The sequence below is a fragment of the Betta splendens genome, chromosome 10 (genome assembly GCF_900634795.4).
Source record: "Betta splendens chromosome 10, fBetSpl5.4, whole genome shotgun sequence".
Lineage (NCBI taxonomy): Eukaryota > Metazoa > Chordata > Actinopteri > Anabantiformes > Osphronemidae > Betta > Betta splendens.
The window spans coordinates 7907702-7925566 of record NC_040890.2 but is presented as its reverse complement, the minus strand read 5'-3'; the positions used below and the strand labels follow the sequence as shown (position 1 = coordinate 7925566).

General features: G+C 46.6%; 1 long non-coding RNA gene across 1 annotated transcript; it reads left to right on the top strand.

Moving 5' to 3' along the window:
* Positions 1 to 599: 599 nt before the first annotated feature.
* LOC129604729 (uncharacterized) lies at positions 600 to 15314 on the top strand. The gene is made up of 2 exons (XR_008695894.1): positions 600 to 1148; positions 13863 to 15314. It is a non-coding gene; the product is annotated as an uncharacterized LOC129604729 (long non-coding RNA).
* The last annotated feature ends 2551 nt before the right edge of the window (positions 15315 to 17865 follow it).

The following is a 17865-nucleotide window of genomic DNA, read 5'->3' as shown; positions in this document are numbered from 1 at the left end:
TTCTGAGCCTCTGAAATGACAGATCGATACTGAGGTTGTCTCGCCACCGAATGCGAAGTGGCAAGTTCAGCATGTAGACGCAGTGTTAGGAAAAGGCAGCCGAGACACGGACAGGAGAGACACCGCTCATCTTTTATTAAGATCAAAGGAAGGAGCGCACACACACACACACACACACGCACACACACACACACACACACACACACACACACACACACACACACACACACACACACGCACAGCAGTACATCCAGCGCTTCCGTTTTGTTCTGATCCTCAGTTCGCGTTGAGAGGAACTGCGGATCACTAAGGTGACAGTCGGGTTCCTGTTACCATGACAATCAGTTGGAGTTGAATAAAGGATTTGTGTATTTGTGTGCGCCTCCGTTTAGAAATAAAACAAATCCAAAAAGTACACACGGCGCGCGCACAGCTCCGGCGCGCCACTTGAAAACCGCATTCATCTTTTTTTGTCAGTCGCATCCAAACTGCTCCCGTGAACAGAGTCGGCTAAATCGTCAAAATTGAGTCGCGATAATAAACTGGAAGTGCAACTGGGAGAAGGCAGGAAGCCGGGGATGCGGCCTTTCATTGTGCACGCCGCTGCGGCGACGGCGACCAAACAAGCCCGCTTTTGTTTGTTGTGCTGTTGCGGCTCCACGGTGGGTGGATACAAGGTGACATCTGTTCAGGAATCCCTGCTCATGCACCTGAAAGGCTTTGGTGCTCTTCTTCTGAAATAGAGAGATTAATAAATGTCCCCGCGTCTGCTTTAGGATTTTGAAAAAAAAAAAAAAAATCCCCACCAACACTTACACTGGAGGTGCCTGTGTGCGCGCGCACGTACTTTATCTCCACACAGCCACCTGTTTATACGAAGGGAGTCAACCAACGGCGTATGAATTCCAATAAGGCGCACACTCAGAACACACACACACACACACGTAATCTAAAGCCCTTATTTCAAAGCGGCGCGTGTAGAGAGACGAGGAGACGCTGGCAGGGAGGGGGATGGAGGCTGACAGCCGTCACTGGTCTTAAGGAGGACGCACGCGCAAAGTGGGGTTAAGGGAACGAGTGTGCAGCATCAACGAGGGACCGATCGTTGCGTTAATTAGCAAGAGCCGCGCGCATCAAGGCACTGGCAGGTAAAACACACACCTGCTGAAAGAACTCACATATTTCTCTTCATGTTTTTGGGCAGAAGCCATTTTTTTTTTTACATCACAGAACCAGAAATAGTGTCATTGCATCTGCAGAACGAACTTCAGGCAGCCTTTAAAGACTAAAACACTAGAGATGGTTAAGCATTCCCGTCACGCGCCGCTCCCATTTTCAGCGAGAAAATAAGACTTTAAACTGGAAACGTGTCGAGAATTAAAGCTGCTAATCCCGAGGATTAATACAATTGAGTTTCCTGGATTTTGGTAATGCCCTGCTTCCCAAGCTCTGCCCATTAGGCACCTGCTGCCGTCACACTCCGATGGCTTTGCAGGAAATTGCCTGGCGTAGGAGCGCGGCGGCGCGCCAGGGCATCGGGAACTCAAACGCGGACAATCGCACGCGAACACGCGGGCGGACGCGCTCTTCTCGTACGGCGGCCGAGGGGACGATTGGCCTGCGGCGCCTTTAGGAGGCTTTCACCAGCGCGTCAGCTTCAAGGGGTCGACCCTGAGCCGGCCACAGGCCTTGAATTAGCATAACGGCCGACACCCTCCCTCCTCGCCTCCTCAGGAGGCGAATCGAGGAGATGCGCAGCAGCAAACTAGGCCATTCACCACTAAACCCTGTGTGCTCATCAACAACTTCACGATGGCGACAGGACCAACCTAACGCTCCGTGGGATTACCCCAAATATTCTTGTTTCCGTGGAGGACGCTCGCACACCAGCAGTGCATTTAGAGATGCGTGAGCTCCTTGCCAAATTATGTGCTTTAGGGCTGCAGGGAATGGAAGAAAAAGCTGTCATCTAGTGTTTTTGGCAGGGAAACCCTGTGGCTCCGGGATCACCAGGAAAACCATTAAACTGAAGAAACACCTCAAACACAACACGAATAAACCCCACGACATAAAGTGTTGCATAATAAAGTGAGAGACAATATATCCAGCCTGTTCTGAACGCAATTCACCTAAAAAAAAAATGATTAAGGGTCCAACGTGAGTGACAGGTTTCAGGCGTCTTGTTCCACTGTAAGGACACATACCCAGCAGTTTAAAAATTTTAAAAAGGCATATATATATATATATATATATATATATATATATATATATATATATATATATATATATATATATATATATATATATATATATATTTAAGACAGAATGTGTGTTTGCATGTTTCATTCACCCTGTAAGAATATTTATGTGTCTTTAGGTGTTAATATTTATGCTGTTGTTGGTGCCATAGGTTTTTGTGACAGTGACTAAACAGCACCTTCTTGTGGACATCACGCAGGTTGCAAGTCTAGTGCATTGCATTCTGTACATCCTGGTGTGAACTTCATTTATGAGGCATGAAAGCAACTGACGCTCTTGACAAACTGCTAATCAAATACTGGATTTCGTCAAAGTCAAATCAATGGCTAAGGATTTAAACATAAGGGTGTGCAGTATATTATGTAGTCATGCATGTTTACACTTGCACTTTGCTCACCTCTTCACACCCCATATGCTGCGTAGACGCAGGCCGTCACAAGCTGCTTTCTCTGCTCCTGTTTCCTCCATGACTCCCTGCCACGTTGCCCCGCTATGAGAAATTACCACATTACATCTACAGAGATGCCTCTAATGACCTCATTCTGGTTTGTGCAGCCCTGCTCTCCCCACTCTACCCAACACCAGCTCCATGTACAGAGCTCTCAGGGAGGGAAGAGTAGTAATTAGTATGCTGATACATGAGTCATTGGTGTTGCCATAACTAGTGAAATAGCTATTTCCTCCTCTTGCTATGCTGTATAGCCTCGGATGTGTGTGTGTGTGTGTGTGTGTGTGTGTGTGTGTGTGTGTGTGTGTGTGTGTGTGTATGTGTGTGTGTGTGTGTGTGTGTGTGTGTGTGTGAGTCTTTTTTATAATGATGCTGAAGCAACACAGCCGTACATACTGTTCTTGTCACAGGGAAAGGTACAGCGCTGATGACAGATGCTCTCACTATGTGGTCGTACGTACTCTTACTCACTCCCCTCTGTCTGTCCGTCTTTCTGTCCATCTCTTTGTACGTGTGCGTGGGGGGTTGTGTAGTTACATAACAATCCACACAGATTCCCGGGATATGCGCCGCGATCGTTCGAGCAAAGGAGCGAGGGAGTGTTACCATGACGATGGCATTAGAAACCAACCTTACATCAAACTGCGTGTGTGTGTGTATTTGTGTCTTCCTGGTGTGTGTGTGTGTGTGTGTGTGTGTGTGTGTTTGTGTTTGTGTGCTAGTGTGTGTGCTCCTTTATTTGCCTCCATTAGAGCCGAACCACAGAAACACAGGGCCTTTTGGTGCAGGGACAAAGGAGAGGAGAGGAGGATGCTGAGGCGATGAAAGGTAGAGGAAGGATTTGTTGTTGGAAAACCAGCAAGACAGAAGGGACAGGATGGAGGAGAAAACCCAAGAACGCAGGGGAAGTTAATTAGAGGGAGGTGGCGGCTGATTGTGGACCCAGATGTTTCCAAATGAATCGCTGAACCCCCCCCCTCACGCCTTTGAGTTTGTCGTCCTGCCAGTGCTGCAGCAGCTCGCGCACCTTTGCCAAAACCCTGAGCGGGCTGCGTGTGGGCCCGTGTGCGCGCGTGCCGCTATTGAAGCGTACTTGCCCGTGAGTCCTGCACATACATTTGACCTGACCTACTCTGATCAAATTAGCGGTGTTTTCCCCGGCCAACGCTACGGGGCGCGAGTCCACGCTTGACCCACGGTGCGGTTCACCTCTCCTCGGCCGCGGGGCCTCTCGCATCCCCGTCTCTCGTCTGACGCGCTGCCTTTCTCTCAGGATCGCCGGCGTCGGGATACGGCTCCGGGATGTTTCCTTTCTCTTAGCATCTCCTTTCAATACAAAGCCATGGAATCGCGATGCAAATCTCATCGCGGCCTGCTATGTCTGCTGGAATGTGCATGGGATGTGACAGGTTGATCATGGGGGGAGGGAGGCTCTTTTATGCTAAGACTATGCTCAGACTGACAATAGTGAGGCTTTTTTTTGCCTTCAAGGAGAGAAATCACATTATCATGCACATGGGGTCTATCCTGGATTTCTATCCTTTATGTAAGAATTCTTCTGGGCTCTTAGGGGTTCATACATGACAATCTAGAGAGAAGTTTGCAGCCCAGACAGAAGCCCATGAGTCAACGCTTCAGCATTTGACTGATGGGGGATTATTTAATCTGTGCCCATGATTTGCTGCTCACTGTCACACGAGAGCTGTTGCGCTCGCATGGGACACGTCTAACAGAGATCTCTGACTCACATGAATGAGATGCGACTTGCTGAGACGCCGCTGGGGTGAAGAGGCTGTGTGTATTATATGGTACCATGTGCTCGCGTGGAGATCGTAAAGTCGCGAAACTGGCTTGTTGCTTTATTCATTAGTTTCATGCTCTTGATTTCTGATCCCATTCGTCAGCGGCTGTTTGCTAAATCCTGAGGCCAAATGTTTATTTTTGCCTTTATTCTCTTAGCAGCGCGCAAACAAATATCGGTTGTTGACCCCCGTCAAGTGCATCAACGGTGGAAGTCCATTAAAAGTAGCGTTGCTGACTAAAGCAAACTAAATGTGGCGTCTGTCGCTCAAGGATTTTGGTGTCGCGCCAGTTTCCATAATTAAATGGATTTAAAAGCGAAACAATCAAGGTGTGGTTTATTTTTAGAATACCAGACTTCACGAGTTTAAATCCCACCATTAACGGACCAACATGAAGGTTGGTCAGTGTTAATGGTAACACCATCTCTATGATCCGGTGGTTTGACTCTTGGTTCCCATGGTTCATGCATCGAAGGGCACTTTACTGTTGCTGCCCATCTTATATGGGCAGCAACAGTAACAGTATAACCTCAATATTAATTTATTGATAGACAGCCTGCTCTTTAACCTCCTTTCTTCAGATTTATTTCTAGTCGATAAAGGTGACGAGCTTGAACCATTTCTGTCCAAATACTGACTTGACCTGGATACACAGAGAAGGTCAGGACACTTTAGTACAGTAGATCCTGCATGACCCAGAATTCATCCAGAGACTCATGTACTTTACCCAAATTTAAACTCTCCCTGATAACACAGAGAAGATCACTCCATCCTCTCCGTAGCTCTTACAGTCTGTCAAGTGAGTGCTCACTAACGAAAAGGACAATCATTCATCTTTGGTTTCTTACAAAAAAAAAACAACCTTGATGCTCCTGTTGGCATTAATGATCCATGTGAAAAATCTGTGCATCTGCTCCATGAAGAGAAAGGTGACCCAGCTGATACAGCTGATATACTAGATACAGGTATGAACGTCATGACTGGGTAAATACAGACGTATATAGTGTACATACATGCAAGGCAGGAAAGTGAGAAGCGGACTTTTAATGTGTGCACGCCTCCGTGCGGTCTCACAGTGTTCGAGCTGTCAGTCAAGCTTTGGGGGTTTATCTTTAGGAGCGAGGGCACCTGGCTTAGCTGGCTTTGCTGCGGGGATGGCGGATATCTGAGAGCACATGCACTGAAGATGTGACAGCAGGTATCCTCCACGGGGCGCAGATATGACACTTTGTCATTATGTGCAAGGCATAAAACAGTCACGCCGCTAAGCTCCTCTTTTTATGTTTGCCTCGGTTTTGTCCTGTGGAACATGCAAACAAAGCGCACGCAGACACCGGCGGTGCTCACACGGACGCGGGGGGTCGCGAGGTTGGACGTTCACGTACCTCCTTCCGGTCGATGCGACACACGATGACTTCTAGTGGCTTGAAATTGAAATCTGCCTCATGTGAAGTGAGAATATTTTGGATGAGTGCGTTTACCAGTGCGGGTTTTTTCACATACAATATATATATTATATATGTATAGCGTATATATATTATACGCTATACATAGCGCACTTAACTGCAAATCCTCGTGCAGTACGTGCCAAGACCTACACACACACACACACACACACACACACACACACACACACACACACACACACACACACACACACACACACACACGTGTCCGTACGTTTGCAGCTGGCTGGAGAAATCCTTTTGACAGCTCGACACAAGATGATCAGTCCCTGAGCTCGCACCTTAAACACAAAGACGGCCCAAATCCCCGCAAGCGTTAACAGCAGGAGGTGGGACTGGCACCAACAAACATATATGCTCACGTGAAGGAACATGTCAGTGCAGGTTGCAACACAGGAGAAAAGAAAAGGACACCTCAGAGTTTGGCCTCTTGCCAAATTTCAGTCAATTTAAACAGAACAGTGATACCTACGCATGTGAAACTGTTCTCAGTTTGGTTGAGACGAGGACAGCAGATTCTTCATTATGTGACATCAGGCGACAACAACTGTTAAACCTTCTCTCTCTCTTTTTTTAAATACTGAAGTACAAAGACACAAATCCTGACTAACTACTGTAGGGAAACTGATGTTCAAACTGCTGCAAAACAAACTGGAGGTCAAGGAACTGGAAGAACAGGAACCACCAAGAAACAAGCGAAAAACAGAAAAAACACACAAGCAACGGACAAACATACAAACATTTCCGCTACAGGAGGATCATATGCACAATGAAAGAAGACTAGACTAAGGTCTAGTAGTCAGCACGTAAAAGCATAACAGAATAACATGTTTACATACTGTATTATTATCATCTTTTTAAATGATCTAGTCCTTGAGGCACATGTAAAACTGTTGCACTTAAAACCCTATTCTACCTTACACTTATTTTGAGTTACACAGCGCTGCCTTTGAAACGAGTCACAGACGTTAGCGGTAGCGTTGCCTTTTTATGTTCTGAATTCCGTGCATTTCCGACGCGGCGGAGCTGCAGCGATGAGGCCGTCCCCTGCTGCGAGGCCGGCGCGGCCGTGAGCGCACGTGCTGTGGCGCGACGCAGATCTATATGAATCGCACCAAGACGCCACGTCAGACCCGGAACCTGCTGTCTCCCTGTGACGGGCGGCGGCGATGAGGGCGGGACCGGTTCCGGAGACGCTCACGCAGCTTCTGGAGCAGCGAGGCGCTGACCTTCTCCCTGCAGGGCGACGACCGACAAGGCTCTGCCGACATGTGTGTTCTGACAGGCCGCCCGCGTGCACAGCACTCGGAACTCGACAGGAGCCCGTTTGGTCTGAAGTGACCGCTACTCATGACCCGTCAGTCAGTAAGGTTGTGTTTAAAGGTTAACTGTGTGAGGCCACTGTTTTCATACAGTCCTTCTTTAACCCTTCGCTACTGCTGTGACAGCGACCGGACAAGGTCGGATCTTTGTAGATCGTATTTCAAACCAATTCTCGGCTTTTCACATATTAACACAAGCATTTACAGTGATTCTCATAGAATGGAGAGGTGAGAACTCGTCAGATCTTCCTCGAATTGCTTCACTACGGCACCATGTTATTGGTGTGAGGAAGCTGCAGGAATCCAGTATCTGCAGCGACCTACTGCAAGTGGTGACTCACACTTTTTACAGCAGTGGATCCAGTAGCGTAATTCTTTGCACCGTGGTTTTCTTTTCTCCTTCCACACACGCAGGCGCCGTCAGGCCACAGGCACAGCTTTCCCCGTGTTTCCATTACGGCCATTCAAATCTCCCATCTGCTCTCGCAGCTTCTTTCCCATCACTTCCTCAGACCTCTTCAGCCAAACCCCTTTCCTCTTGGCCTGCTGCATTTCATCATCCCGGCTATCTCTTCTGTCATAAGTGGCCATCAGCTTTTAACAAGACACGGGAGGCCAGTGAAGCAAGCATGGTTAAACGCTCTCTGCCCCTCCATTTCCCTCACTCGCGCGCGGTGGTGATGGAGTCTCATGTCTGGAAGCTTTATTTCCCCTGTGGGCACTCTAGCATATTGTGGGTCATTTGTAGCGCTTAGATGGCTGAGCTGGTGAACAGATCTCAGCCTAAGCCCTCCGCAGAGTGCATCGGTCCGTGAGCCCACAGCCAACAATGAGAGGGAGGCATCGCGATGGATCATAGGGTTTGTGCCACAGTGAAGTCGCTGTGAGGTGACGGGCCGAGGTTGCAGCGCGTGGCGTTCACTGTCCCCCGTGTGTGTGACGTGAACCAAGCGCGTCATGTTTGGTTCATGGTTCATGTTTGGCTTTTACATTACAAACACAGTGGAGATTTGGTTGACTTTGTATCTGCTGACGTAACATTCTTTTGCTGCTTACAAAATGTAATTTGTTTAGTTTTAGTGCTGCATGAAATAAATGTGATGCTAGAGTCTAAAGGTTTTTTGTAGAACAATAATAATTTACACTTGAGCATGCTGAAGCAGGAACACACCTCAGTCAAACACTCACTGTCACACTGTAAAATATAAAACATGTTGCAGTCAAAAAATATTTCAAAAGTGGGCCCTACTTACTTGCTTTATCATCTGATATGCATATTCTTACAAAACATACATCTGCAATTACAGTACATCAAACTTATTATTAGAAGTGATTTGTTGAGCTATCAGATTTACTGCATGGTCAGTGTCATGTGTTTCCTGTTTCAAACGCTGTAAAACGTCGCCTTTAGCCAAATAGACACTGTGCAAACCATATCTCTCCATGCTTCCAAATATCTGTTCAAACAGATACAGACGGAATGACACTAATTATGAACAACGCGACGCATTAATCTGCAGCATGAACACTATTCGGTGATAACATTTCAAAATCTGGAAAGGTTAATGGAGCTAAGTCTCCAGCGTCCAAGGTGTGATAATGTGCGATAGAGCACTGCCATTCTGGCAAAATGTATATTTGGAGCCTGGACAAGAGCCTATCTGTTGATGCCAAGGAAAGAGCACAATGAGAGGGTGCTTTTACATTCATTCCTGAGCTCCATGATAGAAAATGGAGGCTCGAAAAGCCCATCGCTGTCGCCTAATTGGCACAGACGCACCAGAGTGCCCCCGAAGAACAATCCTAGTGGAGCCTCGGAGGCCGAGAGACAGGGAAGGAGACAGGAATCAAGACAGATGAGCCGCTGTCCTCTGTACAGCAGACAAAGCTTTGTGACAAGTGTTTAGTACGGGTAAGTGAGATCTCTGCGGTGCCAGCACTTTTCTGAAAGGAAAAAAAAAAATAGGAAATAGTGCAAGAAGTCAGTCCTGACTGGGTCTGTCAGGTAGCATCAGCCTCATTACAGCTGGGAGCCTGGCTCTGTTCATTACCGCCGTTCCTTTCTGCTTTTCATCTTCCTCGAACGGCGGCGCCGGCGTGACGCTGCATTTGTATTGTTTGTGTATATGCAATTGTATTCTTCCGTCGCCACGGCGATGCAGGCCGGAATGGCGTGCTCGGTGATGGAGTGGCACCTGCTCCATGCGGCTGTTAGCTTCAGCCGGTCCTCTGTGATTTCAGCCGCGCTCATTATACGGCCCAGCGCTGCCTCCGCACTGATTCAGCCAAAAACCCTAATGGAGGATAATGAGCCACACAGTTTCCCCTCTGCCTGGCAGACACTGAGGAGGGACTGGGTGACCAGAGAGTCACACTGCTGCAATTGCTGACATTCACACCAATATAACTAAAGTAAAAGAAGATTTGGTTGATGTGGCTTCACTTATACCATCACTAAACAATCACTTTTGCTTTCTCCAGAAATAGTAAACCCACCCTCATTATTGGCTATTATATCCATGAACACCCACACAACAACAGACATTTCTCATCAGGCTCCATCACGGCTGGAGGCAAATTTGGAACAAGTGATATCAAACGCAAAGCCCCCTGCTCCCTTTCTAGTCCCTGTCCAGCTCTGCCGTCAGCCAGAGGCTGCTGGACCTTCACATGCTATTTGGATTGAGGCATCATGTCTGAAAGGCTGAATACAAACCGATTCCGGCCCAAGCGCCGCACAATACGAGGCGTAAGCAGTTTGAGCGTGAAGGCTGGTTTGGAGGGCAGATGGAGGTGATTGCGAGTGCGGAAGACAGGAAATGGACGCGGTGCAACAGAAAGTTGAAAGAGCGTTAACGCTGAATCCAGATGCACTTTTGCTTCTTTCAAGACATTATCTCCGTGGAACCGGTTTCCAGGGGAAATTGGATCATCCTTCACAATTCTGCTGAATGGCTGCCTGAGCGCGCGATAGATGGTCAGATGGCGTCTCTGTAAAAACCCAAGGATAGTGATCAGAGTGGTTTGTTTTTTCCTCCTCCCCTGCCTGGATGCTGCCTCTTTGCAACCTGTGCTTCTATTTTGGCGGTGACACATTTTAAAGCTGCCGTTGTGCGCAGGCCGCCCGCTTCCCCATTTGGCGTGAATAGGAGCTAATTAGAAGCCGCATCCTTTTACCACCACAGAGACCCAACAAGTGGCGGCACACGCCCGCCGCTCTGGCTCCATCCCGCCCAGCTCGCGGTTTCGCCACGGGCCGAGGCCGCGAGGAGGTTATTCGCGGCAGAAAACTGTGGGGCCTTTGTTTCCCTCGTCTCGTCGCTTCTGACAGAGGGAGGAAAGAACTCTTGTGCTCGCTGCGCTTTGATCACATGCTGGAACAGCTTCATACGGACGGAGGGAGGGGAAGCTGGAAGCGAGATGGGGCGATGGAGGAGCGAGAGAGCCGAAAAAACATGCACTTGCCTTAAGCTCGGGATTTTGTGGATGCTGAATTGATGAATGGGGGGGGAAAACTGCTGTGTAGGACTGGTGGCGTGCATTAAAATGTTATTTTGAGCCGGTGACAGGCGGCCCATTCAGAAAGTGCAGCCGCGGTGTTTTAGCTGGGTCTGTGTGTGCAGTAGTGCTGATAGGGCCCTGGTCCTGTCACACTGTGTCACGCTGGTCAGAGCTCTTCATATCAAAAGGAATGTGCCGTGAATGACAATCACAAACGCTGCTATTTTATTAATGAGTTGTGACCTGTCCGGGGTGTAAAGCCACCAGTGTGTTTCAATCTGAGCTACTTCCTGTAAACTATTTTCTCTCCCTTCACGAGGGCTTGTTTCCACTGCTTGCATTTAGCTCCGGGGTTATCCAAACACAGCCAGCTCCTGATGAAGTATGATGGTACAGTAGGTGTCCGCGCTTGTGTTCCCGTGGAACGCGTCCTCCTGCAGTTTAGTTTGCGCGTTTGTGCGTCGTTTGGTGGACGCGGGACCTTTAGGTGTCAGTATGGAAACATGATCCTCATTATATAAGGGAAGTGGACGCTGCACCTGCAGCTGTGGGTCAGGGCAGGATGTGCATGTTGTATGTGCACATTCCCTTGACAAAACCCAACGCATTCATCATCTTTGATTTGTGTTTTTGATTTAGTTTCCGACACAAGGCTGACTGTTTCTCTCGGGAACCACTCACGTTAAATCCAGCTTTTCCAGTGTTTACTTTGGGTCCTGGAGGCCCGGCACTTCAAATTATCTCCATCTAAGTACTCATGAACTGCAGCAGAAGACGCAAACAAGGTTAACAAGGCAAGCGAAGCACACAAACGAGCCCTCCTCTGCTTGAACGCCAGGCTCCTTAAAAGCCAGGATGCAGAGAGTAAAAACACAAGTAAGCAAACAATTTGCGCCGTCGCGACGTTTGGAATCAATTTGCCAGTGAATTAGCAGTGGATGTGAGAGGCGAAGCAGAGACTTGAAATCTCCCTGTGATCACTTGCTATTAGTGACAGATGGAAACCAGCCTATGCCAGATCAGACAATGCTGAACTCCGATCACTCCCACAGTGGCATCGGCTCTGACAGGAAGCGCGCAGTAATGATGACTGCTTTTAGACACGACAAGAATTTTGTCCTATTTAGAATGAGATGAAAGCCTGCGAGACAGTGGGGTGTGTGTTGCGCTCAGATGATTAGGAAACACTGTTGAAAAATAAGAAAGCACTAATACTGGAGTCCTTTGAACCTGGAACTGCTGCATCCGTGTGTTCCCGGCAGGGAAGCAGTTAAGTGCTCTGTTGTTTTTCCAACCTCGTTATTGCTGGGGGAGCCCACGGGCCCCGCAAGGGAAGGTTTGATTTCACTAATATTGATTATACTAATTACACATTACTGATTATGTGCTAAATCCGTGGATGGCCGTACGTCTTTCTAAGTCAAAAGAATTGAGTTAATTGTAACACATACTCCAATCTGGACACTTGATCAAATTAGACATAGTGGAAATTGGAGACACTTTTAATTCTGAAGATCTGCCTTTAATCTGATGAACAAACACAAACATTTTTTTTTTAATTTTTGGCTTATATGAGATAACATGCCTATACAGTAAACAACAGTATATTAATTCATAAATGAGTTGCCAATGAGTCATAAGACCCATTGAAAGAGCCCTAATGTAGCCGAACAATGTGCCAATGACCACCATCGACTGGACATCATGTACATCAGCGCCTGCTGAGGCTGGGATTTAATCGACCAAACGACACTTAATGGAGCAGGTTCTCGTCCTAGTGACGAAGTGATGTGCAGTAAAACAAGCCTCATTCCGTGGATGGCTTTTTAAGATGTGGTGGGCCTCATTAGGCCGTAAACGCTGTACCAGGGGAAAAGCGGCGAGGTAACGATCATATCTGTGTCTGACAGAGATTTTCCATTAGCTGTTCCACTCGTAAATGTAACTGCAGATGATGATCAGATCACATGTGAGATGCTTTGGACTGTGATTGTTTTCGTACTATGAGCATCTGTGGTTTTCTGAGCATCTATCAACTGTAGGTGGACTGGAAACAGGACAGGCAATACATTAGTCAATATCAAAATGTACCCAAAGATCATTTTGCAAAGATGATGTAACAATTTGCGTTATACTGTAGGGCCCTGGGTTTGAGTCCATTTGTGACCAGCTGTCTTTCTTTGTGTCATGTTTTATAGGAACTCATATGCTTTGAGTTTGTTGTGACTGTTACATTAACTGCAATATACTGTAATAGCACATTTTTTCAGGACTGTGTCTGATGACATGCGTTTATTACATATTATTTAAAATGGTTTATACTTATGTATAATTAGGATGATTTTTATTGCCAACTTTTTGACATGTCAAGGGAGAACGCGTTTGGAACCTAGAATTAGCAAACTGGTGGATGTAACACCTTCTCTGCACAGTAGCCACAGAGATTCAAAAATAGATGAAAGGAGCACGGACAGTCTGAGACAAAAATAATGCAACACCAAGATCTGGGCCTGGTGAGTCGATACATTTAAATACAATGAAAGTCTTCAAAAATGAGCACAGTGTTTTAAAATGCAAATTTGGGTTTTTCATTACAAAAAAAAATTGGGCATTTTTCACCACAAAGGGATTATGTGAAAGATATCGACCAATTACTGATTCACACCTTGGAGGAGTCTGGAACAAAAGCAGGAGAAAGGTGCAGTTGGGCTGATCTGGGGGAAAAAGGAAGAAAGGAGCTGATAAAATGAGACAGAGCAGTGCTAGTAGACTGAAGGGTAGATTAAGCAGCAGCTAGACCGTTTCATTGCCGCACTCAGCATCAAATCCCCCCAATAATATCTGCATCTAATTTCATCGCAGTGTTTCAAAATAACAAAATACAGGAATGTGGCTTAGGGCATCAAAGCATGAAAAATCCCTCTGTGGATGAGAGCTGGGTGCCAACGGCCTCCCTTCTGGTATTATGGCAGATCTTATCAACGAGGAGGGGGGCATTTTGCTGGCAGGATTACTCAGGCTTTGTGAAAGGGGATATTCATTAACTCCTGTTGACATCTCGCAGAGCGATCATAATCCCACCGAGGAGCGGAGGGCGACGCACGTGAACCGGAACAGAAGCTTTCTGCCGCTCAGTGGCGCCGAGACGTAGCCGCCCTGTCGAGAAATGCCAAGGGTTCACTTACGGAAGACTGCTCTGCCCAGCAAAACACAAAGACCACTTAAGCGGTAAATAAAATTTGATTTTAAGCACAAACCGCAGACTGTGGAACTGGCGGCCCGTAGCGGCTCAATGCGGCGTGCACGGACTATATTTCCAGGAAAGTTTTTTTTTTTCCTTAAATCCTGTGATTCGTCAATTTAGGCTGTAGCCACCAAAGGCACAGAGATGCATGACTCATCACTTTGAGACCTTCTCAAAGACATTCAGTAGCTATGGAGGTATGAGGACGGAGTGATATCTAACCACCAACAGCTAATTTAACCCTTCTGTGCATTTAATGACAAAAGGAATATTAAGAAAGGGCTGCAATTAATGTGAGGCAAGAGGAAGGTACAGTAGTTTAGTGCAAGTTTTGTTGGATCACTTTCTTAGAAGGAAGGCATTGATATGATTCCAGAGCATCGCCCACCTCTCCTCTCCCGTCCCTCAGCCGACAGTCTGCTGTGTCCACAGGCCTCTGGTAAAATATGCATCGGCTGTCGCCACTCGCCCCTGTTCCACCGTCCTCCGCCTTCCACTCATGGCCGAGCAGAAAACTCGACCACAGCCAGGTGAAGTTGTCAGCCTCGACAGCAGCCACGCGATCTTTAGGCACCGGGGAGCTCCCGCGCTGAGGTCTGCCTCTCCCAAATAATAATTCATAGCGCTGGCAAGTGACAGAAATACAGGGAGGCAGAGGAGCACGAACACAAAATGTTCCGTGACCCGTGTGGACCTGACACTGTCTCACTTCAGCCGAAAGACTGAAAAACAGGTTGATGTTGACGTTTGTGTGATGCTTTTTTAACCGCTTTTCTTTTTCACCCAGGAGTCACCTCTATCGCATGACTTGAGGTGGTTTAGAATAAATAAAATGGACATTAATAGAATAAATTGCGCAGATTTTCAGTTCAGTTGGTCATGAATTCAAGTTTAGCGCACTCATTCCACTGCAGCATTTTCTCTGTCCATATTATGACTTTTATGAGCAGGCAGCGAAATTAAATCTATCTCCACACCTTTATGATAAACAGTAATCTGTCAATCATCTTTAAGCAGCCTTTACATGTGAAAGTGTCAGTGTCAGTGTCTCCTCTTACACAAATCTTTTAAATTGATTCAGTATTCATCTCCCGCCTCAGTGATTAGGCCCATTAAAGCTCTTTTAATGGAACAATCTCATTGAAGTGATTGATATTTGGGGAGAAGAAAGTACAGCTCCTCGGGGGCTGGGTTGTGCTGGAGTTTGCAAAAAGAAAAAAAAAAAGAAAAAAAAATAGAAAAAGAAAAAAAAAATTGCAATTAAAAAATGTCTCAGCAAGACTTGGAAGTAGAGAGGAGAAAAGGCCCATTAGTAAAACCAGTTATGAATTAAATAATCAATACTTTCGAAAGCAATTACAAAAATTGCAAAAAGTAATTAGCTGTGTGAAAGACGCCTACTGTATATTTATACAGGTTCTCAAAGCACTCATTTCATTTTGATATCATCTGAAAGGAAATCTCTCTATTTTAGATGCTCGCAGTGATTTCTCCCATCTGTCCCATCTGGGACGTGCAGGCGGCATCAGTATGATCCGTGTGCTGGGACGCTGGGACGCTGGGAGCAGCTCGGAGCTGTGGATTCAGGCTGCCTCACTCTGCTCCTGCCTGCAGGTGAAGCCGCTGGCATCCCCACTGGAGCTCCTTCAGGGCGCCCAGCGTCGGGCTGCAGGTGTACGAGTTCAGGGAGCCACGTGTTTGCTGCAATCAGCCCTGCACCGCGATGTGCAGTTGTTTGTTTGTCCTTCACGTCACCGTTGCCTGTCTCAAATGACCGACCTAATGGAACACAGTCTCTCTTGTCTCTTGTCCCTGTATGACGGCTGTTAAGGTCCTATAATGAGGTGGGGTTTTGGTTTGTCATCTGTGTCATATAGTATACACATAGTGTACACACACACACACACACACACACACACACACACACACACACACACACACACACACACACACACACACACACACACACATATATATATTGTTCCATTTATATTATCCTATATATATCTATAGTAGAGTTTTAATGAACCCATAGGAAACAGCTGACATAAAATCTTGCTCTTGTTTGTTTATCGTGGCTCAGGGAGAAACTAACATGTCTCATTTATAGAAACATACAAAGTCATTCGAAATCACATTATGACCTGTGGTTTATGGACATTTGTCGACATTAATGAACTTTTACAGAGTAGCCACCTTTTAAACATGCCTCTGTAGGACACTGAAGCTAATCTAGGGCCACACAGCACCAGTGATTCTAACAGTCATGTGGTCTTTTATTTCTAACCCCACTGAAAGATCACATTAACATTAGAGTTTGAAGGGTTCATCACCACACTCTGCCCCGTAAAAAAAGAGGCCACAGACTTGAAGAGCGATTCCAGCTGGGGAAGGTGATGCACTCTGATGTTTTGCAGAGGCAATTAAAGGATCATTGCGTACGTTTGTTCCTCAGTAAACTGTCGGTTCTAGTCTTACACATCACAGCATTACCACGCTAACGTCCATTGATGTTTTGGTTGTAATATTTTACTCCTGCCTTTTCAGACTAGCCTAAAAGCCTTGTAAAGTTTGATCTCAATCGGCGTGCGGCTTGTTGTTGCTTCTGTACGTTTCCGATATCGGTCTTCATCTCTGCTCTGTCTCCTGCCTCCTGTCCAGAATTCTACCTATTGATTTATTTTTGTCCTTGTTCCTCCAGCCCTCTGTGTGTGTGTGTGTGTGTGTGTGTGTGTGTGTGTGTGTGTGTGTGTGTGTGTGTGTGTGTGTGTGTGTGTGTGTGTGTGTGTGTTTCTCTGTATCTCATTGAGCCTCCTCATCTTGGCCTTGGTTTATTTTGTAAGCACTGCTCTCCTCCTTTTATCTCGCTCACACTCATTGTTTCCCATTGCCATGGCAATGTGCAGTAGACACTGTGGCAACGAGTTTTACATCTTGTAAAAGTGTAATTAATTTTCACAATTGATCCACTGTTCACATGTGATGCAATTTACTCTGATTGCTGACGTGTCCCGCTATCCATGCTTTCAGCTGCTCAATGCTTTCTGCATAATTTTAGCATTTCATACTGCCATGAGCACTGGGTTTAAGAGGATGTGCTTTGCACAAGTACTTTGATGTCAACTACTGGGTTGGATCTTCGCCTGAAAAAAACTCCATGTATCCCCATTGCTCATACTTTCCACTTCCTCTAACATCAATACCCGTCATAGAGCTGCGTGTACTGTGAGGTTTAGAGTTTTACTTTGAGCTAATCTCTCTTGGTGTTCAAAAGCTGAAGGCCCGCTGACTCTAGCCTGCTGACTCTCGTTGCTCTGTCTCCCAGCAGCCTGTTGCCATGGTTACCTCAGCTCAGTGGCAGGCCGATGCAGCAGCAGCCTTAATGTATGATACAGCCTACTTGACTAAACAGTAGCGCTTTTGTGTTGCTGTCATAAGCCACCTTGCCGATGCCTTCTGCTCAGCTGTCGAACTGTCATTGGGCTCCGTGGGCCTGCATGGAGGCACAGGTCATCTTGAGTGGACAGTGGAAACGACACATGGCAATATATTTGGCTACAATTGTGTCTGTTTTGTTGTAATTGTATGAAATGAAAGAAGCAAATATGCTACAGAAGAGGAATGCCCGTCAATTTACTTATGCTTGACCTCATTCAATACATTCCCCTGGCCAAGAAAGAGCACATCTGGCCTGTTGTTTCTATATGTACCATATATACTTTATGCCATGGTGACCCTGTGGATGTGTCCTTGGAAGGAACAGAGGGGGAAGTGTGATGATGATACAGAAGATGGAACAGCAGATAGAGATAGAGGTGAAAAG